This window comes from Amblyomma mixtum, chromosome 1, assembly GCF_055824585.1.
Source record: "Amblyomma mixtum isolate Tamu chromosome 1, ASM5582458v1, whole genome shotgun sequence".
Taxonomy (NCBI): domain Eukaryota; kingdom Metazoa; phylum Arthropoda; class Arachnida; order Ixodida; family Ixodidae; genus Amblyomma; species Amblyomma mixtum.
The window spans coordinates 103132669-103158102 of NC_143012.1; the positions used below are offsets into that span (position 1 = coordinate 103132669).

Here is a 25434-nt window from a genome sequence, read left to right on the forward strand (position 1 = left end):
GTGCTATCAAGTGTTGTAATGGTCTTCCGGATTGCGCTGCTACCTTACCTGACCCATTAATGTTCAAAAACGAATTGACCACCTTTATGCATCCGTGATGTAGCACATAAATTGTGTTCGCATGTGTAGTTGAATCCATGCAGTGCCGCTATTCGTTTGCTGTTTTTTCTTCTGTGTCAATATAACACGTTGGCGATTTCAATTCACACCATGTGTCTTGGGGCTACCGCACAAATCTTTCAAGTACGTTTTAATAATTGTTTGCAGTCCAATGTATTTAATATTGTTTACTTTTATGTTTTTCCACTTTGTACCATCTTTTTTCTGCTAAATATTGTAACCCCTCCCCTCACACAATGTTCCAAGTGTGGAACCTGTGATGTATTTGTATAAATTGTGAAGAAGAAGCTGGACCCCTTCGCTGGACGCCGATGAAGAAGAAGCAGTTGTAGGATTGCCATTCGCTTCTCGCTAGCTGTGGAAACCCACTTCTCATGGCTGGCGATTTCAATTCACACCATGTGTCTTGGGGCTACCGCACAAATCTATGTGGGAAGCGCCTTTGGGACTGGGTTTCTCATAACAGCCTTACGTGTTAAAATTCCCGAGCAGCCACTTACCTTTGCGCTCAGTCTAAATCTGTTTTAGATCTTACATTCACCAGTCCTGGAATTGGCATAATGAATTGGTCGACTGTTGATTACGGCTCCTCAAGTGACCATATACCTGTTCGTTTTGATATGATATGTCGTGTAACACCTGCGGCTCGTACGTTGCGGACGCATGTAAATTATGACAAATTTCAGACGATGTTGCGCTCTGCCTTCGCGTCAGTTTCTAACATCGCCGAGGACCACCAGTCAACAAGCATACGAGGGGGTACCCAAAAGAAACCGGACTTAATTTTGTTTGAACTTATTTGTTCACATTTTCAGCACAGACCTTCAATATCCTTCAAAGTACTCTCCACTTACAATGATACGTTTGTCGAATCTTTCATTCCATTTTCAAAAACATTTTTTAAATTCATCTTTTGTGATGCTTGACAGTCCCTCCGTCGTTTTTTTCTTCACCTCAGCAACATCAGTGAAACGCTTTCCATTCACCTGTCTTTTCATTCCACGAAACAAAGAAAGTAGCACGTGGCAAGGTCGGGTGAGTATGAAGGTTGAGGAACAGAGGTCATGCCATTTTTGGTCCGAATTTGTCGTAGGGACAGGGCTGTGTGAGCAGGGGCATTGCCATGGTGGAAAAACCAGTCACCCGTCTGCCACAACTCAGGCCGCTTCCACCAAACACTGTTGCCCAATCTTTTCAAAACATCCAAACAGAAAGCCTGGTTAACTGCCTGACCCTGCGGAACAAATTCTGAATGGACTACTCCTCTCAAGTCGAAAAAACAAATCAGCATTGTTTTGAGGTTTGGTTTCACCTGACGAGGTTTCTTGAGGCGAGGTGAATTTGAAGTTTTCTATTGGCATGACTGTTGCTTTGATTCAGGATTTAATTCAGGAACACTTGAGTTGTCCCCATAGCATCGTCCTTGAACGTCTTTCTGAATATTTCAAGAGTTTCCGTTCCACTTTGTCCGAGAAAAAATCAGAATTTCACCGGCGCGCGCTGTTCACGAAAATCAGCCATTGCAAAAACGACACTCACATAAAACAGTCATCACTCTAAAACTCTGCCTAAACTAGTCTGACCTCCTTCAGCGACGGCGCTCGGCTTACTGACTCTGAAATGTTCGTTCTATGCGCTCCTAGCGGCAAAACGCGGTACCAGAGAAGCTGTGCCGATTGAAAAAATTAGTCCGGTTTCTTTTGGGTACCCCCTCGTATGCCTGGCTTTGGAGGAACGCCGGAAAAAGTCGGAGTTCCTGGTGCGGCCCTCAAATGGGAATTGCTCTAATCATTGGTGGAACGCGGACTGTAAATGGGGGTTACAGGCGGAGGAAGGCAGTATGGAAAAAGCTTCTTTATAACGAATGCTGAAATAACTGGACAGATTATAAATGCATAGCAGCCACCTTTAAACGCACAGTTTCTCGTGCGAAAGAGAAATATGACTCTGAACATTTTGATTATCTTTCAAAGTCGGGCAACCGGCGGGCATTATTTGGCTTTTTACGGTCCAGAAAACAGGTCCTGCCTTCTCGTAATTTAAAGTCATTAGTTATGTCACCTAGGGAAGCTATCGAGGCGGTTGAATCAATTGCCGCGGGCCTGCATAAGCGGTTCTCGTCTCTATTTCCTTTACGTCCCATGTTGTTTGCGCAAAAGACGCCAGGTAATTATTTCACTAAAGTCACTCTTTCGGAGCTTTCTCAAGTTGTTCAAAGATTAGCTTCTGCTCCCGGTCCTGATGGTGTTACTTCAAAGATGCTCAAGATTCTATTTGAGGCGTCTCCGGACTCCTTGTTACACCTGGTCAAGAGAGAGAGACTCTTTAATGAAATACAGAGAATTTAGCCGACGTTTAAAAATTGCTGGCATGCTACTCTGCGTAGGGAGGGGAATTTGGGAGATAAAGACAGAAGGAGAGCAGCGTGGAAGAGGTGAAAAAAAAATGAAGAAAAAATGCGGCCATGAAACGGGTACTAAGGATGCAATGGCGAGTATTGATGTAACCTATGGAATGATGGAGTGCATAGTCCGACAAATGGGCTGACGAAGTTCACTGCATGAAGAATGCATGAAGGTAACGTGCAAGTGAATTTAGAGCTTATCGAGATGTCCAATGTCTTTTAAATATTCTGGGGACGCCTTCGTCCCCTGCGTTCGCTTTCCCGCATTGCACACCCCACTGTTGTTAGCTGCCCCCGAAAAGCACTCCTCTGGGTTCGGTTACTTTTAACTAACAGGGGAGGGCGCTCGCGTCGCAGCGACACCAGCGCCACGGATGGCGTTTTGCTGCGCGCGCGCGAGGGATAGCTGGCTCTCTTCTCCCTGGGAACCGGAAGCTCGCGGACGTTTCCGCGCGCCACTCCGCTCTTCGCCGCGGGCGCCTCTTGGTCGGAACTTGCTCCCGCCGAGCCCGTCCCGTCGGGCCTCGGAGTTTGTCCCTTTGCCCTACCGTGGGCGAACGTTCGCTCTTAACCGTGCTGGTGAGTCGGACATCCTCGATTCCTCAGTGTATTTTATTGCTAGCTGGCGTTATTGTTGTTATAGCAATAAATGCCTTGTTTGTGTCAGCCAGTGTGTCGTTCCTTTGTTCCCGTAGAGCAAGGCCCGCCGTGGTCGGCGTGCGCTCGGTAGCGTACGCGACCACGGGGTGGGGTCCGGGCGGTTTTGAACTATGTCAGCCGCGCTTAAGCGGGAAGAACGCATTTATCTCCCCCTTTTCAACCCCATAATATGTAAAAAGAAAGTTCATTGCAAGTCTCTGTTGCCTAAGGCAGGCTAAGGGACCTAAAACTTTGTCCATTGTTAGGGGCACTGAGCAGATCTTCTGCATGCAATGTTCATAGTACGCACGCTCGTTAGCATACGCAGGGCACTCAAGCAAGATATGTTCCACAGTTTCTATCGAGGCACAGTTGTCACAGTGCGGACTGTTCATTTGTCTAAAACGGTATCGTAAGACGTTTGTATATGCAGCATTCAGACGAAGTCGATGATAAAGTGTTTCCAGATGTCGAGGAATTCTGGGTGAGAGTCTTGATCTAAGATGTGGGTCGATTGAGTGAAGAAATTGGTACTGATGTGTCGGCAAATTGCAAAGCCGATACATTTCTTCGGAAGCAAAATTTTTAGCCATTTGGGACGCGTCAAATTTCGTGAAAAAAGTTCGAATGTATCTCCGATGTTGATGGCCCTTACGGGCCGCTTGATCTGCTTTTTCATTAGCCTGAATGCCACAGTGAGCAGGTACCCACTGAAATGTTATGCAGTGGCCTGCGGCAATAGCAAAATGATGTAGATATCCGATGTCCAGTATTGCTTATGCAATAAAATAACTATAATGTTAAACCTGCTGACTGCGAGGGTGAGGGTGAGTGATGGCCAGCAACTTTTACAAAGTGAGAGTGAGGGCAACGGAGGACTAGGAAGTTTTACCAAACGTGCGAGAGGGTGAGGGAGGGCCAGATGTTTAAGGATGATAATGAAGGAGGAGAGACCAAAATGAGACAATGAAATGGAATTGATTTTTTGAGGAATGGAAATGGCGCAGTAGTTGTCTTACGTCCAGGTGGACGCCCGAGCCGCGCCGTAAAAAAAGTGAGGAAGGTGGGAGTGAAAGAAGAGAGAGAGAAAGAAGTGCCCTAGTGGAGGTCTCCGGAATAATTTCGACCACTTGGGGATCTTTAACATGCACTGATATCGTACATCATACGGGCGCCTTTTGCGCTTTTTTTCCTTCGAAACGGGGCCGCCGTGGCCGGGTTCAAACCCGGAACATTCGCTCATCTCTGGCCCCAGTCGGCATCAGATGTGACGCGCCTTAAAGGTTCGAGCGAGGCTTCACGTATGCTCTTGCGCCTTACCTCCGAAGAAATGTTATTTTTTTGGCTTTGCACGTGAAGCCATATGGCCATCACATTACGCCCTCTGTATAAGCGGCAAACTAGAAAAAAAAAGTCATTGCTTTCTTGGAGTGATCATCGGCCGTAGGCATCATGGAATGCACATATCTCGTACATGGAAGAGTAATCGACCACGATTGTTCACATTCTCGGGGAGGGGGGGAGGGTTCGCATCCATGCACCTGTTTGTACTGCCAGGAATGCTTCATTCTCGGGCTTCCAAAGGTAGTGTTCCGCTACTTGGAAACGTTAGAAGGACTAACATCCGAGCTCTCCAAAGAGTTCAAGCCCTTTGTACTATTGCCGAAGAATACCCACTCGGAGGCAAACGATTGCCCGGAAGCATCCCATAACTGCCTATTCTGTGATGGACACCATGACAGCGCTCATTCGATACCTCACTCGGATCTCCTTCCATCTTCTTGGCTCTTCCTGTTACCAGACCACGTGCACCGTTTTCAAAAGTCCCTGATGCTCATCGCACATCAGTGACATGATCGCCGCAGTCTGCACCCGCCTAAGGGCCGCCCTCTCTCTTCTGGAGCTTATTTCAGCCTCGAGTATTTCTTTTCAAATCGGGCATTGAGATGAGCTCTGTTCAGTCGTCGTCACCTCTACACCACGCGAAAGCCATGGACACTGACTGTGCCATCAACATCAAATGAAGCGCGAACAAAACAAATAACACGCGAGCACAAGCGATCAAAAATATTAGCGGCTGGACAGAAATAACAGACTGGTCTATTAACACCTCTGAAGAGCGGTCTTTGTGCTTTCGATGAGAAAATCAACCGCTCTGGTATATTCCGTTCCTAGTGTCCAGCTGTGCAGTTGTCGAATCCATTCGCTTGTTGGCGTTTCATTTCAAGTACAGCGACAGGCCTTACGCTTCATTTTCGCTCAATACCGAAGGCTGGATTCCGTGGCACCCCTTTATGCGAAAGCTGATTTGCCTTTCCATTCTCAGAGGCGAAAAGAAAAAAGACTAAATCTTTTTTGTTGTGTCATTAATAGTTTAGTGCATGGGGGAAAAGAGCGATATCTAAACGAAACAAGAACACGCATAAGCCGTAATAAACATAGTAGACATGTCCAAATAGTGAAATTTCACAGGGACTGTTTCAAATATTCCTTTTCTCCTGTAATAGCGTCCGAATGGAATGGGGCTGCTAAAGGAAGTTGTAAATGCACAATCTCGAGAACAATTTTCCGTCCGTCTTGCTAAACATATAAAGCAATAAAGTATATAAAGAGAATCTTTTATTACCTGCAATTTTTCACCTGTATTTTATTCTTTAACACTGTCATGGCTACGTAGCTTTCTTTCATTTCGCCAGCAGTTCACTGCAGTTAACAATTTCACCTCCCCACTCAGTGATGTAGAGTCTGGCGTACCCCAAGGCAGTGTTCTTGACCCCTTATTGTTTCTAATATACATTAACGACTTGCCCACAGACATATCTTCTTCTATACGACTCTTTGCTGACGACTGCATCATTTACCGGCCCATTAATTCTATGCATGATCACCTTGCCCTCCAAACTGACCTGAACTTAATTTCAAATTGGTGTAGTAAATGGCAAATGATGCTCAACTCATCTAAATGCAAGGCTATCTCTTTCACCCGCAAGCGTACTAATTCTAATTTCTCGTACTCCATTGAAGGTACCGCAGTGTCTCGGACATCATCTTATAAGTATCTAGGTATTCACGTCACGGATAATCTTTCATGGGCCACACACATTCAATCCATCTGTGCCAAAGCTTCAAGATCACTTGGGTACCTGCGCCGGAACTTGCGAAACGCCCCTAATAACGTGAGAATAGTCGCTTACTTAACAATCGTGCGTCCTCAACTAGAATTTGGCCGCCGTGGTGGCTCAGTGGCTATGGTGCTCGGCTGCTGACCCGAAAGACGCGGGTTCGATCCCGGCTGCGGCGGTTGAATTTCTTTGGAGGAGAAATTCGAGGCCCGTGTACTGTGCGATGTCAGTGCACGTTAAAGAACCCCAGGTGGTCGAAATTTCCGGAGCCCTTCACTACGGCGTCTCTCATAGCCTCAGTCGTTTTGGGACGTTAAACCCCATAAACCAAACCATCAACTAGAATTTGCTTCACCTACGTGGTCCCCTTATCAAAATTACCTGATCAACATGCTTGAATCCGTACAAAATAGAGCCGCTCGTTTCATCACACAAAAGTACCACCCCCAGTCCAGTATCACTAAGATTAAACTTGATATCTCCCTCGAACCATTACATATTCGTCGCTCCATCGCTCTTTTATGCTTACTTCATAAATATCGTCACAGCACCAGGCCATCTCCCTTGCCCCTCGAAGAGCCTTCACGCATTTCACGCCGCCTACATAATCAGTATAGCATTCAACGCATTTACGGAAGAACCCTAGCATTCAATTCATCTGCACTTCCACGTGCCATTATTCTTTGGAATGATCTTCCCAACAGTAACGCATCTATCGGCAACCACCAATCATTTCAAGACCAGCTGCACAAATATTTTCTTTAACGACATTGTGTCTTGTTTCAGGTTGTTCTGTGTCCTTGGTTCCCTTTTCTTCTCGTTGGTATTTTACAAAGTTTTGGTTTCTTGTGCAATTTCAACCATTTGTATGTTTTTTATGGCTACTGCTTTTTCTTTTGATGTGTATTGGGCACATGCGATGCATTCTTGCTACTATTTTAATTTTTGTTGCCCGCGGTGATGTATGTCTTGTAGTTTCGTTTTGCCCTGTATATTTATAATTGTGTTTAATTTTTGCCTGGTATCACGTGTTGTTTTTAATTTATTCTTCCTATTTGCTTAATCTATTGTTTTTGCCCCCCTTACTCAATGCCCTTCTGGGCCCTGTAAGGTATTTTGAATAAATAAATAAATAAATATATATATAAATAAATAAATAAATAAATGACAGTACTTTGTTAACACTGTTTTATGGTTCCTACTGTACTGACTGCATCTTGTTCCTGCTGGTCTGCGTATGCCACAAGTTTGGTGTTTTGTCCACTCCTATCATGGTCCAGGTTGGACCGATAGTATGTACAAATAAAATAAATAAATAAATAAATTAATTTTACGCTGCTAGTGCGTCTGAACACACAGCTCAGTAAACTCCACAAGATCAATAAATGATACCACGTAGTACGGTACCAGTAAACTGCTGCGACGCAGGAAATCAGCGCGCTCACGGTGCCGCTCGATCTGCCCACAACGGCGGCCTTTGTGCATCGATCCCAATTTCTGAAGTGGACCCAGTGGGTGGGATTCGGACGCTTTCCCGAGAGATCACGCCTGGCTAGTTGGAATTAGCGCCAGTTTTTTAACTCACCTCTGCATTCAAAGCCAGCAGCTCCGACTTGCACCCTGTCTGCCGCGACGTGAAACATTTCGCCGTGACGCCGCACGATCAGTATTCTGGGACGGTCAGCGGCTCTGAAGGCCTGTTGGGCGTAGTGCCTGCGCTATGATTTTGCCGGACGGCAACATAATCTGTCCTCCTTATCCTCGCAGTGCAGGCGAGCACCTTCACCTCCCCCTCTCTACATTGGCGGAGGTAGAAACCACCGTTAGGTAAAAGCGAGCATTTTTTCCGGTGTTGATATATTTGTTTCCATGTGGACGCACTGTCATTGATCAGTCGCCTTCTAGGGATAATTCGTGGCACAAGCAGTCTCGGTTCGCCCAGCTCCCTCGGGCTTTGTAGGGACTTCGGTCCAATGGTTCCATGCAGGAAACAGCGCCAAGTGTTTTGCACGGTGCTCTCTTTCTTTTCCACTGCTTGGCCGAGCGGTGCGCTTTCGCGTTAAGAGAAGCTTACCTCGGCCAGGCTCGAGAGGCGAACTCAGGCTTCAGCTGAATGCCTGGCAGCGCCACCACGCGCCCACTGGGCACACCGTCCGCGCAAACTTTTCCTCTCTACCCGCTGTCACTCCCCAGCGCGGGAGGAGGCCATCCCGAGATGCGGATGGGGAGTCCGCTGGCGACGCACGAGGTGGCGCCGCCATCGTCTAGCGAGGCGGGCCACTCGGGCGGAGCGCTCGGAGAAAGCAGTGTCGACGGCCGCCGCTAGCTGGGCCGATTGTGAATCGTGTGGGAGAGCGAACGGCTGCCGGTGCGAGGCTTCCAGAGGAGCTTCTTCCTTGCGTGTGCTGTGCTCCCCCCTACCCGAAGTGTCGATTCCGTGCGTCGAGAGGCGTTGGATAACCGAGACCTCGCCGAGAGCGGCCGCCGAACATGGGTGGCCCGGATTGCGTCGGACGCAGCGCGGCATCCGTCGGCGGCGGAGCAACGCGCGAGGCGGCTGAGACTCGCTGGAGCTAACGGCATCGCGCCGCCACGCACGACCGGTGAGTGTCCAGCCTCTTCTCTTCGGGGGAGCGCGCTGCCGAATGGCGTGTGGCCGTGGCCCACAGGTGTGGGCCGAGGTGAAGGCGCCGCCTACCACCGGTTGTCAGTGGATGGCCACACTTGCGCTGCTGCCGCTGTGTGAGCAGGCACTGCGCCATCGCTCTCATCGGGCCCGGACTGGGCTGTTCTGTCATCAAAGCCCAACCTCTCACCTTCGATTTCAGTTCCATGAAGTTTTAACCGACTTTCATTTCCTAGCACTTTCGGGTCGGCTTAGCCCTGAGCTATAAGCTGTGAATAGAGATTCTAACTAGGCCCATGACGTTAGAACGAATTCATGCACACATTGGTTGAAGTATTCACAGACGAAAAAAAAATACAGCTTTATCCTCAAAACGAGAGTTCTGGGAAACATTCGCGGCCGTCCGTGAGCTCTGCTCACAAATGCTGAGCCTAGAGTGGGGCGATGGTTGACGGACGCTCTGGCACGCAAGACAGCGCTCCTAAGAGCATTGCGCGGCCGAAGTGGCTCGCAAGCGAATATGCTGAGTAAGCGGTGTTCGGTCTTACCTTTCACACCAGTAACATTGCTCGGGTTAATCGCAAAGCGCTTTGCCATGGACGTGTACAGTCTTTGTCGAATTCGAAGACAGGGCAGGCGGGCTCTTGGCACAGTCGTGCGAGTTCCAGCTTTCTTAAGGGCGCCTGAGTTCCTTTCACCTCCAAGATTAGGGCAGCATTGGCGATGCAAAGCGAGCCACAAAGCATGGCCGAGAAGCAAACTGCTTGACGTATATACCTTCAACGAAGGCTGTAACCAGCTTTGCTCGATTAACAGCAGCATGCAAAAGAGCTTGGCGTAAAAGCTGCCTGTTGAAACGAGCTTTTGGAAGTGCGCGGTTTCATCCGAGCAGCGCCGGTGCGCGAGTGCTTGATCTAACGCGCAGTTTCCGCAGGTAGTGCTAAGGTCGACAGCAGCTGGCGCTCGTTTGGGTCTAATGAGTGCGGTAAGTCAGGACAGTTAGCGCCACATTTGTGTTCCTTTAGAGTACTCCATATGGCGCCCATTTCCGGCGAACACGTTGCAGAAGCATCGCCATATTCAAGAAAACGTTGCCGCAGAATAACACAAGATTGAGGGAGAAACACGTACACACACACGAGCGCCAAGCAACTGTCTAACGAAGCGCTGTCTAAATGACAGGCTCAGAGAGCATGCCAATTCATTGGGCTCAAATGGAGGCCCGAACCTTTCATTGCACTGCCTTAAATGCAAACAGTACATCGACAGGTATAAGAAGAAGAAACCGATAGGGTGGCCCGGGAAATTGTAGAGGCCTCCGAGATATCTACTACGCAAGGCTGCGTGAGTAAGTCATATCGGTAGCCCTTCTAAAAAAAGAACTTGATTTTCTTCACAACCGATAACCCGCTTTCGTGTTCCTGCTTTCTGGGCATTTCCGCTGAGTCTGAATTGTCGTGTGCCTACCACTGATGCTATATTTGCTGTACCAATGTGCTCCCACACGTGTTGCACTGGCTATTGTACGCTTGCGCCCTTTCTGCTTTTTAAGGCGATGTACAGTTTCCGAGAATACAGTTGCAAGTTTGCGCTCGTGTGTGTGGGGTGTCTCTCCCTCCCGTCCTGTGTTATTCTGCGCAAAGTTTTCCTGAATATGTCGCTACACCAACTGGCCCAACGTTCTGCTCTACTGAGAAGCATCGCCGATAGCCTTCAAGCGAGCCGCATTCTTGCGCCCTTCTCGTGCGGCAGCTGTCGAAGGGCGAGCAGTGAGATACTGCGCCCGGGACACGACGGACAAAACGAGAGATACAATTTAACAGCACGCTGCATTGGGCGAGTGGGAAGTAGTTCATCTTGAAGACCAGCGCTAAACAGACACAGGACCAACGAAAAAGAAGACGCCACGGGCGCTGACTATACAACTGAAGGTTTGATGGAAAACTCGGGAAATAAATAAGGTGAAAACGTGCGAAAAACGAAACAAAACACTAAAAGCATCAAGGGTTACACTGCAGAGGAAAGACACTTATCAAGAAACCCTATTTCTTTTCCGTGTAGAGCGACAGAAGGTTTTGTCACACACGTGTCCGAGTTGTTCGCGATGAAATACGCTTAAAAATTTTCCCTGCCTATCTGGTTACTGCTCTTTTATGCTAACGACCTATCACGCAAGTCCGGCATAGAGGGATGATCATGTTCTTTGCATTCGCGGCAGTGCAGTACGATATTAGAAGAAGGTGTTTTTGTTTCGTTTCAAACGAATTTTCGTACTCTTTCAACCCGACGTTTATGCACCTAGCCGTTTGACAATAATGTATATTTCCGCATGACAAAGGAACCCTATACCCCAGGCCTTTCTTTAGAGTTAATGAACTTGTCTGCATGCGACACAGTGCACTTTCTTCGAACGTAAGTTGAACATCCTTTCTGGAAGAGGTTGGTTCCAGCTTCTTGTTAACTGCAGCACACTCCAAATTTTATGATCGACGGAGAACACCGTCTGGACATTGTGTCGCGCTGCGATTTTTTGTTAGATGATGCGAGACACCGTGCAGATACGGGATGCAGATACGGATGCGAGATAGCGTTCCTTGATGAGTGACTTTCCTCTGCAGTGTAATCCTTGTTGCTTCTTTTTTCGCGCGTTTTCACCTTATTTATTTCCTGAGTTTTCCATTAAACCTCAAGTTGTTATTCAGCGCCCGCGTCGTCTGCTCTTTCGTTGGTCGTTTGTCTGTTTTGCGCTGGCCTTGAGGAGAAACGAGAGAACCACTGCGCCGCGCACAACTTGGCACTTCTTTCGTCCGCAGTCTTTAAAAGCCACTTTTCTTGCCGGAACACGTGTGCAACCTAGTTGAGTACTTTTCTTTGCTGCCCACCTCTGTCCGCAGTTTACGTTTAGGACACAGCGGCACTCGCCCAGCCAGATATGCTGCAGATGCAGCAGGCTAAAAAGCTTTCACCCGGAAGTGATCCCGGTTCAAAGCGCACAGGCACAGAATTCCTGAAGTAGAAACTGATTTTATCGTTCTGAGGGCGCAGGGTCATATTTATTTATTTATTCACATTGCCCCTAAATGCCCTAGCTAGGGTGGTATTACATTGAGGGGGGGGTGGGAGATGGGGTGATACAAATTTATATAAACGCGTTACACTTTAAGAACAAGTGCAATGATAAAAACAATTGTTAGAACATTAGTCATAACGCAAAAGGAAGAAAAACGAAAAAAAATTAATTAGTCACAGCGCATTTCGTTCAAAGTGATTGAGTTCTTGGAATTTTTTTGTCAGTTTCTGTAGCGATGTTCGACTGCAAACTATTCCACTCAGCGATTGTACCAGGAATGAACGAGTTGGTAAAAGACGATGAATGACACTGTACGCATTTAACTTTGAAAGAAAGATCGCGTCTTGGGAAGATGACATGAGATGACTGAAAAATATCGTGACGAAGCGATGGATAGCGATAAAGTTTATGGAAAAGCGTTAAACGCTTTCACTCTGATATGATAAGTATTCCAGTTCGGCACGTTTAAATACTCGTGGCGATGTTCTGAGTCGCAAAAATGTCAGTTTTGGATTCCTTCTTCGGACATTCAAGAGGAAACCACCCGCGGAATAAACCAGTATACCACCCGCGTTCTTTAGCGAGACCTTTACAACCTGCATACAGACGCCTCACCCACAGGCATCACTAGTCCGCGGTGTAGCCATGAACAGGAAAGAAGATACGATATGCAAGCTCGGCACCCGTGTTGTTCTTTCACAGGTGTTAGAAAAAAAAAACCCATGGAAAAACTCGAGCGTGCAGAGACGCCTTGACTGAAACAGCTACGACATCGTTTTCTTTGTGGACCCATGATGCTTGCTTTTCACCCGGGAAGATCAGCAGCTCAATGTGCGTGGGTACAACATCGACGAGGAGCATTGCTTTTTAGAAATTATATTTATACATATATTATGAAATGATTTTTACCCAGCTGCTGAAGATGCTAAGGTAGAGGCTTGGGCGAGTTGGTGGTTGTTCGTTCTAAAACAGCGCAAAAAGTCCACGGACAACAGGAAGAGACGTACAAACAGCAGCGCCTGTTTGTACGTCTCTTCCTGTTGTCCGTGTCTTTGTTGCGCTGTTTCAGAATGCTCAAGATGCCCAGCTTATGCCCAGAAGTCGTCTTTCTTCGGTAAATGCTCGCACACGACAAAACAAACTTCCAACGCGCCAGTAACCTAGGCTTGAGTATCTGGTCTTAAAATGGGGATAATTCTCATTTTTTTCGTGAAGATAAGTAATAATCTTGCTTATGTTATATAATATTCAGCATTGTAATGTGATGCAGAGCGGCTATCTTATTCCAGCAAAGGGTCCGACGCTGCGTTGTTTCAGACGCATCACAGGAAGCCTCTTAGTTACATCGATTGTACATCAACAGCGCAAAGTTGGGACATCGCTTTTGTAAGCCGAAGCGTTAGAAGTCGCGTTCGCGAGAAAAGCTCGCGGCGTCGGAACGAAAATCCCATTGCCTGAGAGAGGGCGACGTCGTTACACGGTCACGTGACCACTGCGCGCAAGCGGGAAACAGAACACGCGCCGCAACGAGCTGCGCAGAAAGCGACCACGGTGCTTGACAGCAGCATGAATTTTGTTCGCTGTACATGCGTCAACCACACCCTGCATCGGCGTTCATTTTTCTCTTGCCACAAGTTGTGCACAGTTTGCCTGTCAGCTAGGCGGTGGTTCACAGATTCATTCTCTCTCTCCCGCTGAATGCTTTTTCATCAACTGAGGCAATGATTCCTCGCCACAGGTTTGCGTTCAAAGGTGGTAAATATTCCTTTGGGAGCAAATTTGTTTCTCTGTGTAAATGACCTGGCCTGTACTGTCCAGTTAATGACATCCTAGTAGAAATCAAGAGCAGGGAGGGGGCTTGGGCAGGGCATGTAATGCGAAGGCAGGATAACCGCTGGTCCTTTTTAAGGGTAACGGAGTGGATTCCAAGAGAAAGCAAACGTAGCAGGGCCCGGCAGAAAGTTAGGCGGGCGGATGAGATTGAGAAATATGCGGGGATGCGGTGGCCGCAACTGGCGAAGGACAGGGTTAATTGGAGAGACATGGGAGAGGGGCCTTTGCCCTGCTGTGGGCGTAGTCAGGCTGATGATGATGATGATGTACTGTCCAGTGGTGTTACATCAGTTCCGCATATTAGTTTTTTCCGTTCGCTTGCGTCTGTACGCATCCCCGGGCTGCAGTCTGCCGGAGAGCGGTGCTGCTTGGAAGCAATTTATTCATTGCGGCTCGCTCCTGAATGTGAGAAGACTGCTCGAAGTGATGTGGCTCCACTTCTGTCGTGGGCGTCAAGCCGGTACTCCTTCCGTCTCCACGATGCGCAGCCTTTCGTCGCGGAGCTCTACTGCAGTGTCTGGAAGTCGATTAGCTCATAAATGCCTAAATGTCACCGATGAGTAGGTTGCTATTATCACCGTAAATAAAATGAGCTATTATCACCGTACATAATATGGATGAGGTCACTTTGCCCGTGGACAGACTGCTTGGAGTTCACCTCTGTTCAAGTATCGAGGAGCGGCGAGGAACGCTCTCAGATGAATGGAGCACTGCGGTCATTTCAGTAGACTGCAGCTTTACAGCATGGCACCTTACTGGCTATTTGAAAAGAGCGGCTTCTACGTATGCGCCCGGTCACGAAGTAAGTGCGGCTATTTTGAACGCTCTTTAACTGATGCCCTTGTAACGACGAGCATTGCTGCACGTGCATTCTTACACCATTAACTTGAGATAGGATCCAGCTCTCGCCATATCCCAGCAGCCGAGCTGGTAGCCATTCATACAGGCTGCACTCAGTTTTCTCAGGGTGATCTTTTAAGTTGTGTGAACCGCTAGGAATTCATTTTATGGGGAACAGCGCAACAAAGGCGCGACACACAGAAAACAGGCGCTGTTCCCCCTAAGATGAATACTTACCAACTCGCCCAAATTGAAGCTTTACTCAATATGGCCGCTAGGAAGCCTGAAGTGAGTAATAATAAATGGCTGTCATTTATTGCCGCATTTCTCCCAGATTTTGGGCTCCAACGACAAAAAAGTAAATTGGAAATTACACTAACGTTTCGTGTTTAATCAAGCGGATTCAGGCTGGCACGTTCTCCATCGATGTCGCCCAATGTGATTGCAACTATGCCTGCAAATGTACGCGGTCGGCCAGCCGAGCTTCACGTCTGAACCTGCGTGTGCGCAGCTTTATTACGTTTGGCATATCTAACCAGAAAATTTTCGTTTTCCTTCCGTACCCTGTGATTTTTTCCCTCCTTTGTTTTCGTAAATTGTCAGTGTTTGCGAGTTGGATCGTGTTGCTACAGCCGTGTTAGTATTCCCAAGTGGTGTTTGGATAGCTCGTTTATCGCCCTTAGAATATCCTCCATGTAGAGCAGTCCCGGCGATTGCATACACAGCGCTTTCAATATCGGTGCGTAATTTGAAGATGAATAATATTTGCGTTTCAATAAACACACATAACAGTGGCGTGGACGAAAAATCGGAAACACATCTGCGGTGGGGCACATCGACGCGAAACGCAGAAAATTGCGTTGTGTTCTCGCATCGACATTTGTTAAAACTGCAAGCTGGCTTCTCTGCACTGTATTTGTTTGTGCAACAAAGCCACAGTTACAGAGAAAAAAAAAAAGGGGCATCATGGGGATGGGAAAGGTTGCGCGATTCAGGAGGGTGTTATAGCTCTAGCTGTTGAAACGAAGTTCTTCCCCCGATGTGCCGTGCGTACAAGATCACGTGACCAGTCCGTGCACAAAACGTCGTGCCTAGCGCAAACTTCGTCATCAGTGGTCGCACTGCGGGGCGAACGGAACCACGTGCAGACGCAGTGCACCTCATTCGAGCGGTGAGAGGCGATGCTGCACCCACCGAAGTGGTTCAGTGGCTAATGCTGAATTCCAATGGCAGATCGGGATCAAGTTTTTCTGCTCGTTTTGGATCAGTCGTATTCCAATGGTAAAATGGGAGCGCGAGTTGTATATTCCAATGGCAGATCGGGATCAGGCGTAAATCCCGGATCGCTCCGTGGAGCAGCAAAACTTGATCCGCCGAAATCGGCGGATTTGACCGGAACCTCGCGTGACGTTTTCTTTTCCCCCGCGTCTGCTTCCTGTCGCGACCAGCAGCAGCCGCTTCGTTCCTGTCGTCGCTACGTGGCGAGCCAGGACAGCCGGGCACTTTCCAGTCAACAGTGGACGGCAATGATCTTGTTTCGAGCCGTGCGGCACTAATTTTGCCTCATGGAAGTGACAGTTCCGACTCGGGCACTGAAAGCTCAGAGTCCAGCAGTGAAGATTCGTCTGAAACGGACAGCGAGTGTGAAGCTGCCGACCTGTATGCCTGCCGCCGGCGTCAGAAAAATGCGCTAATATTCTTTGTTCGCGTTCATAACAAGCCCTGGAGTAGATGAATGTAAAAAATTAATCATTTTTGAGGATCGTTGGCCAATACCGAGTTGCTGGTAGAAGTGATAACTGCGATACAAGCAAATTTCTTCCCGATGGCCAGTGCGGCTGGCCTGCTGTTTGCTAGCTCCGCTGTTGGAGGCGTCGCAGAAATCGATCATGTCTTTATTTTATTATGAGACGAGGAACACAGTAAAACGGTGACGCTGGTAGCACCTTTACTACAGCGCTGGCCAGTTCCGAAGCGCCCTCAGCTGCGGCATCGATGAAAAACAGTTAGGCTTAGCGACGACTACGGCAGCCAGGGAGAAACGGCCGGGCGGCAGCGCAGTTCGTCGCTCGGCGTGTCCGCGGGCGGCGTCGTTGCCGAAAGCTCGACTGTCTCGCTGATTGGCTCAGCGGCTTGCGTTTCGCAGTCGCAAGGCTGGAAAATCGAGCAGCGAGCGACTTGCCTGCGCGTCGTCCGCCACTTCTTTCGTGAACGGTAGGGACAGGCTCACCGGCTCTCCGAAGACCGCGGCCGCATACTCGCGTGTTCACGGAGAGTGGACCATCCTGTACATTATACATACGCTTTGGTTTTACATTACGGCCTTCGTACTACCTCCTTTTTGTTTCGCCGAGACGGCGTCTGTCAACGCGGAGATAGCGCCTCGCGCAACTCCTATCGCACTTGAACACGAAGCCAACGAAGCTAGCACGGTGTCCGCTCCGGCGGCGCGCCTAGTTTCGCGGCTCGCCGCTGCGGCGCTGGCGTTGCGCTCCCGAGGGCGCACTCGTATTCCAATGGTAAAATGGGAGGTGGCGAAGCTACGCGCTCCGACGCGCTCCGTACGCGATCCCACGGAGCGGTCTCGATCTGCCATTGGAATTCAGCATAAGGCGCTCGTCTACCGAGCCGGAGTACCCAGATACGAACCCGACCGCGGCGGCCGCGTTTCATGGAGGCGAAACGCAAGAGGCACCCGTGTGCTGTGCGATGTCAGTGCACGTTAAAGATTCCCAGGTGGTTGAAACTGTTCCGGAGACCTCCACTACGGCACCTGTTTCTCTTTTTCTTCTTTCACTCCCACCTTCATCCCTTCCTTACGGCGCGGTTCAGGTGTCCGCCGAGATATGTGTGACAGATACCGCGTCATTTTGTTTCCTCAAAAAACCAATTTAGAGGCGATGCTGACCAGCGATCTTATCGGGGACCAAAGCCCTCATAAAACAGGTCCGCCTGACAGCTCAAGCCCGTGGAGCACTAGAATGAGGACCCAACTGACAAGCCTCAAGAAATATTCCCCCGATTTTAATCATTAAAGTTAACCTGCCTACCTACCAAGAGCTCTGTTCACCTATGGCGCCGAAGATCGGGGGCTAACGAAACGCTTGGAATTAAAGCAAGGACAGAGCAGCACGCGTTAAAGGGATGCGATGATACTCTTTCAGGCTACGTTGTACACAGTTCCGCCGGAATGTTTGCGCCGAATGAGAAGGACAAAATATATGAATTGGAGAGGACAAAGCGCTGCTAACAACTCGAGTTTTGGGTATCGTTTCTGTTGCCCTTGCCATTAGTTCTAACAGGGATGGCGTCAGGAGCAAGAAAGACGGGAGCTTCGAGTGGAGTACGAACGCGAGTTGACCAGAGAAAGGAAAATTTAAATCAGCAAAGAAAAAGAAAGCATTTGGTCGTCGCTAGGTGTGGGAGGAAACGAAGATAAATGCAGCTAGAGAGAACGAGTGGGGCCGGAACGAGGACGCAGAAGAACTTTTATGATAACAACCACCTCTGCGTATCGGGTGATCAATTTTTATTCCGTGCAAATTTTTCTTTGAAAAGGCCCAACAGATACGACAACACGGACTATGCAGATAGATTGCGTGGCATGGTGGGCATTATGGTCGTGGCTGAAGACAGTTGAAAGACTTTTTGTTGCTTATAATTAAGATGATGATGATGATTCTTACGAGCGGCCGACGCTGACGACTGCAGTTAGAAATTTGTTCGAATAACAAGCTCTTCAGTAACAGCGCGCGGGAGCGTACTTGAACCACACGCTTCCAGAAATGGTGCGCAACGCGCGGGACCCACGCGCATGTTCGCGAAATGCTGTGATTATGGTGGTGCAGGTTTGTCATGCACTTAAAGCAGAAAGCTGGGCTAGTTGGTGTTTGGATTGAGAAGACATAGTGGCAGCGCTAAAAAACAGGGACGAGGGTAGACGAAGACAGGCCCTGGACACTTGGCGGCACACTGCAAACGGTGTAAGCATGATGAAAAAACGTGTACCCCTTTGTTTAAGCAGACACGTGTGATATCTGTAAATGCAGACCAGAAGGAGCGGTAAGTTTTCGAAGCCTTTCTTATCTTATCTTATCTTATCTTATCTTAAAGGCAATCGTGTGTAAGCAAACCAAATGTTTATCTGTGTACTAAAGATTTGAAGTTCCTTTATCGGGAAGTGCCGTCACGCATGCGATTCGATTGTTGAATTTATGCTCCTGATTAACACCTATAAATTCGTGGTTCTTTTTCAGAATAAAGTCAGTTGATGCTAGCGCCTGTGTTGTCTTCATCTACCCTCGTCCCTGTTTTTTAGCGCTGCCACTATGTCCGCTCAATTGTCATACACTACACCAAGACATTATATTGGCGGTTTCGATTAACAAGTGTACAGATTCAACTACAGTGACTGTCGACAATGTCTGCAGACGATTCTCAATCCGATCTCAATCCAGCACGTTGTCCCTTTATTGATATACTTCAACTCCTTTAACGTGTATATACACATTCGCAAAAATCATGATGTTATGTAGTGCGCGTATGCCGTCGGCTGCATGAGCTAAGGTGGAACTAGCAGGACAAAAATGTGTAAACATACCTTTAATTTTTCTCATTAAGGCAGAACGTATGGCTTGTTGGCCGAAGGTTACGTGAGTCCAGCGTAGATAAATGCATCGCAACACCTGTCACATTCAACATTTCTTTATAATATGCCGACTTGAGAGGCTTCATCCATTTTTCCTTTTCGTCGAAGATTCCTATCTACCACTGTAGAGAGAAATACCATGCGTGGACAGCGCCGTCTGCCCACGTCGTCTGCTCGCGCGCGCTGCACGATGGGATGGCACCGCTCTCCACCGTCGGTCTCCAAGGTGGCGCGGTGCCGCGCACGCATGTCGTGCTCGTCCCAGCCGAACGTGCTGTTCCGCACAAGTGAGCAGAGAACTCCACAAGCGCCGTCAGCCGAGGAAGCGATAATTTATTGAGGTTGGAGGCTAGCTTGGGACACGTATTAGAACCGAGTGCTGGAGTGTTTCACTCGGATCTCTGTGGATTCACCGTTTGGGGAATCAGCGGTCGGAGGTGAATATTTTTTCACCTTCTCAGTGCGCAACCTGCGTCGAAGTAGAACGCTCACGATAATAAACTAATGCTTTCACCTTCAGAGTATTCGTAAGCAGCCTTTAGTTCGCTCTTAATTTTACTAATTGAATTTTCAATTTTTGATTTGAGGGCACAGTATTAAAAGGCGGATAGGAGGCACTCAACATGACAGGGAAACACAGTTTATAAAGTTTCTTAATTGACACATTGATTCGAGGTAAAATGACAACTTCAGCGCGCAAAACGAGCCGATAGCGAACCCAACGCACGAGTTGCGCTGGAAGCAGTATAGTCGCACTCCACGCCGGGGAGGATTCGTGTAAAAGTCAAATACCGAGCAGCTTTCCTTGGGCGCTTTGTGTGATGTGCTGCCGAAGTCAAATCGTCAACCTAGGCATGGAGGCAACGCTCCGTGCGTAGAGCCTCCACATCAAAGGAATGCTACCGTGTTTCGGCGATAAATTACTACGCTGACGCAGCGCACATAACTGTATCGGAGCGACAAGCTTTGCTGGCAGCCTTCACTGCCTTTCCCGGTCTAGTAAGAAACTCAGCTCCATGTCGGCATGACTACGCCGTGTCGCGAGCACCTCACGAGGAACATAGGTGCGCGTCTCCCGCATTCAGTGGGGTGCGTTTCCGGAGTCAAAGCAGAACGTCTACCTCCGGTTCCAACTTCCCCGCCTTGCTCGCGTGCTTCTTTGCAATAGATTTGTTAATATCGTTACTTCTATCCATTTATTCATGCTGGAGCACCACTGGTTCTACTGCATCATCGCGAAACCAACGCGACCTCGACTTATAGTCTACCTCGTGGCACGCTTTCGAACAAAATGCAACCAAAATAATAAAAAATGGTGTGAGGCTTCCTTAAGAGTTTGCAGTGCGATGTGTTGAGACGCGCTTTGCGCAGAGTGCCATGAATGGGCCAATTTCCGACCCAAGAAAAGAGATGCATCCTGTGCTCAACTCTACAGGCTTCGACAATTCGTACTGCGCCAAATGAATGAAAACAAATATATAATGACCGAAGCTTTAAACTAGTTCATACGTGCGTGAAATCCACTGCAACACATTTGTTCGTCATTTGCCTATACCCTCACGGCCGAACCATTATATGCGCAACATCCAGCCTGCGCCTGTCATATCAACAACGACCGAACATTCTTACCCTTCGGTATTGTCGATTACTGAGCTCACGTCACACACGCTGATCTTACGATAATGCTGAACAATAAGCGATGTCGTAAGCACAAATAAACTAGTGGATTAAGGGTGCTAGCATGCACGGTGGTTGGTACGCAACGAGAAAGTAGTGGAAAAGAAAAATGAAACCCGAATTAGCTGCCGGACGGTTTTCCCGTGATTCTTAGCGTTTACTTCTCAAACGCGCCTCAGGCATTCAGAGTGTGGGCATACTTTTTTCGTGCTCGAGAGCCCCCAAGCCTGATATGGTGCTACTCCCTTACGGGCGCATATCACGTGTCTCTTCTGGTGTCGAGTTGTTTGGCTCGGATAATTTCGCGTTTGATAACTCCGACTACAATGCCGATTAGAAAATTTTGAAACTTGGTTTTCTTGTGCTGTTGCATTCTTCCAGTTTTGACATATAATACATGTTGATGGGCTAGTTGATTTGATTCCATGCTTGCGGGACTCAGAGCACAAAAGCAAAACACAAGAACAGGAAGGACGACAGGACGGAGCACCTGTCGTACAAAGGTGCAAAGTGAGATATATTTTTCCAACAGCACTGACTGTTTCAGCTCAGCACGGTCTCCAATATATTGAACACCAGGACTCTAGTCGTAGTTTTCCACCCAGTGGGCATGCCACAAATTACTTGAGATATAGCTGTGAAACTTGTGCGACTAACTATGGAGGTCACCATTGAGTTGGCCCTACCCAAATTAGGTTGGAAAGCAATTTTTATGATAATCGGTCGAAGTCAAATTTTGAGAGGTGGCCCACCTAAATTTGGAGGTTACCACTGAGTTGGCCATACTCAGTTAGGTTGGAAAGCATTTTTTTGTCAAAGTCGATCGAAGTCAAATTTTGGGGGTTCAGTAAGCCAAATTTCGGGGGTAGCCCACCTAAATTTTGACATCACCATTGAGCTCGCCATACTCAAATTAGATTGGACACCTGTTGTGGTGAATTTCGGACGAAGTGAAATTTCGAAGGCCCGGTGGTCCAAATTTCGGGGGTGGCCCACATGAACTTGGAGGTTACCATTCAGGGACCGTCGTCATCGCTGGTTTCGTCCGTGCATTTATCCTCAAGTGTTACACTGAAGTTTGGATCGACAGTAATGCCATCGCCACTGTCCGATCGGCCATTGTCCCACTTGTTGCCTTGTGCAATTCTTTGCAAAACTGCTTCTGCAGTTTCATCAGAAACGCGAGGCCAGCCAACTAGAAAAAAAAGGCAATATCTCGCGCCGAGCCGTTAAATACCAGCCGCATTCATTTACTGTTCTCACCAAAGCCATCTCAAAAGCATGGTCAAAATGACCGGGTTGAGTCCCAATGTCCAACGTATTGGACATTGGGACCAAGACCAAATTTATGCCCGGAGAATTGGCAAAAATGGCAGAAACAATACTTAGTTTTCGGCAGGTGGCGTAGAACGCCGCGCCACTGAACGCTGCCATTGTCGAAGTGTTTTGGCGGGAAAGTGAAAAATTTAGTTTCAAAAACGATGCACAGATGGCACCACCAGTTGTCAAACGTATTGGACAATTGGGTTTCATGAAGATGAATGCTTTGGTGTAGGACTAATGGCTTAGTAACTAATGTCCGATATATTGGACACATTTCCATACAAGGGTCTCAGGAGGATATAGAGCAGGAACAGCAGCGGTGATAGAGGTCAACCTTGCCTTAATCCTTTGCGTACCTCGGCAGTTGCAGTACTTCTTATTATTTCGAATGTAATTTCAACTTTATTATCTCTGTATATTTCCTTCTGGAAATCAATGATCTCATGACCGATACCTTCACCATTTAGTACGTTCCAGGAGTTCTCTGCTCGTCGTCGTATGCACCACTTATGTGCAGGAAAGACAAATACAGTGGCATGTTTTCCGCCTTAGCTATTTCTGTGCATTTAGTAAGCACCGACAGGCTATCAACTAAGCACCTACTCCTTTACAGTTAAGCTACCCCTAAAGTAAAGATGACTTGCAGCGACACCTCGTTGTTAATGATAAACCATGTTCTAACCCTTCAGTTATCTCCGAAGCTTTTAATAATTACTTTAGATCGGTATTTGAGAGTGACAATGGCACTACACCAACATTTAGTTTAGTCACTGAATTGCCATCCTTCCCGAAGTTGGATATAACATACAATGGAGTTCTTAATCTACTGTTACAAATTGACGCGACGAAAAGCGCTGGAGCCGATGGTATACCCAATATGTTTCTAAAAAAGTATCCTGAGTGGTGTGCCCGCTACCTGACTGTGATTTTCCGAAAGTCCCTTCTATCCGAAACCGTTCCACAAGTCTGGAAAATAGCTAATGTAGTACCAGTATTTAAGTCCGGTAATAAACAATGCCTCTCCAATTATAGACCAATTTCCTTATTGTGTACTTGTTGCAAGGTATTAGAGCACATTATTCATAAACATATTGTGTCGTACTTGTCTAACAACAATCTTCTCTGTAATAATCAGCATGGTTTCCGGGCTGGGTTCTCCACACTCACGCAGTTAATTGAATTCTCACACGACATTGCATCATGCTTAAATAACCGCGGTCAGCTGGACGCCATTTTTATTGACTACTCCAAAGCTTTCGATTTGGTTTCTCATAGTAAACTCATTACTAAACTTGGCGCTTTTCTCAAAGGAACTCACGGCGTTCCACTACTAGGCTTGATCAAGGACTATTTACGGTTAAGATCCCAGTTTGTCACCTTCAATCACTCTCAATCAGCGTCTGTCTCTGTAACATCTGGCGTCCCGCAGGGATCAGTTCTAGGGCCACTTCTATTTCTCATCTACATTAATGACGTCGTCCAGATAACTGCTAACACACCTGTTAAAATTCGTCTATATGCAGATGACTGCGTTCTGTATTCAAACATAAGTAATGCATGCGACCAGCTAATTTTAAATAATGTGTTTTCTTCATTCTGTGCTTGGAGCAACACATGGCAGATGAAGATAAATTTCAGTAAAACTGTGTCGATGACATTCACTAACAAGAAGAATCCTTTGCGTTTTTCGTACACTAACAGCACTCATCAACTAACGCACGTAAACGAGTTCAAGTACCTAGGAGTAACCTTTTGCTCTAACTTAAATTGGTCAAAACACGTCGATTTAACTTGCTCCAAGGCACTGAAGAAACTCGGATTTTTAAAACGCACCTTAAAGGATTCGACTAAAAACTGTAAGTTGACGGCGTACAAATCTCTGGTAAGGCCTGTGCTTGAATACGCCTCGGCAGTCTGGTCACCGCACTTCGCTAAAGACATCACTAAACTAGAAAATGTGCAGAATAAAGCAATAAGATTTATATATAAACGTTATGACCGCCAGTTCTCTCCCACAGCTCATGCCCGCACCTTATCACTTGACACACTTCAACACAGACGCATATGTGATCGCCTTATCACTATTCACAAGATCATCAACAAATGCATTTATATTGACGCCCCGCTTTTCTTTTCTTTCGCCAGTTCTTCAGCACGTGTCACTCGCCGTACTAACCCGCTTAACATTGTGCCGTTTATGCCGTTTTTGGACTCTTTCAAATATTCATTTTTTCCTTCGACAGTGGAGCTATGGAATAATTTGGATATTACATTACGTCAGATGTCTGTTGACCGCTTTGCTCAAGAATTGTCTAATCATGTATTTTCTTATTAATAGCACACTTTTGTTTATGTAAATGTTTATGTTTGTTTGTTTGTTTATGTTTATGCACTATCCTACTGTTTTATCTGTTTTCCATCCTATGTACCACTCCTGCAATGTCCCAACTGGGATAGCAGTATTTGTAAATAAAAAAAAAAACAGACTTAGCCGGGTGTGGCGGTGCGTCCTGGAAACAACTGTCGCTGTGAAATTTATTTATTTATTTTCAATACTGAAGGCCCCTTTGCGGGGCCCTAGCAGGTGGGCATACACAACAGGTACACCGAGGCAAGAACTACATCACACAACACAAGGAAATTTCACAATGCGGCAAGAACACATGCCAAGATAAATCTGGTAGAACAGTGGTTCATTTGCCTGACTGAGGACAAACGATGTACAATCGGCTGTAGACGAGGTTATCATATTGTTACATTAGGCGGTACATTAGGCGGTGCATGCATAAGGAAGGAAGAAGAAGCTCTTCAGTTTTTGTGAAGAAGACGACGGTCGAGCAGTGTCGGCTGGTGCCTGCAGTAAACGCCTGTGGTTTTAAAGCCCTGTTCTCCGTGTCCGCTCTCTGCAATCCCAAGCGGAACTACCCTGTAACAGTATGAAGTGATCAAACACGGCTAACAGTGAACGACATGCACGTAGAAACGAAAATAAAAATGAAAGAAAAAAAAATGGCTGAGGCTTAACTTGGTTAACCCTGGTCACAAGCGAAGCATGTTGATGGCTAGGCTTGGTAATACATGGCTTTCCTTGGTTGAATACTTGGTCATTTTAATACAACCACTAGAAGCCTT

The 25434-nt window shown here is 47.3% G+C and overlaps 1 protein-coding gene across 1 annotated transcript in view; it reads left to right on the forward strand.

Annotated features, from left to right (window-relative positions):
- Positions 1 to 8587: 8587 nt before the first annotated feature.
- LOC149367371 (arrestin domain-containing protein 3-like) overlaps positions 8588 to 25434 on the forward strand; it is a 277472-nt gene continuing 260625 nt past the window's right edge. The window contains exon 1 of the mRNA XM_089555390.1: positions 8588 to 8888. The gene's annotated coding sequence lies outside the window, so the exon portion shown is untranslated. The remainder of the gene's footprint in view (positions 8889 to 25434) is intronic.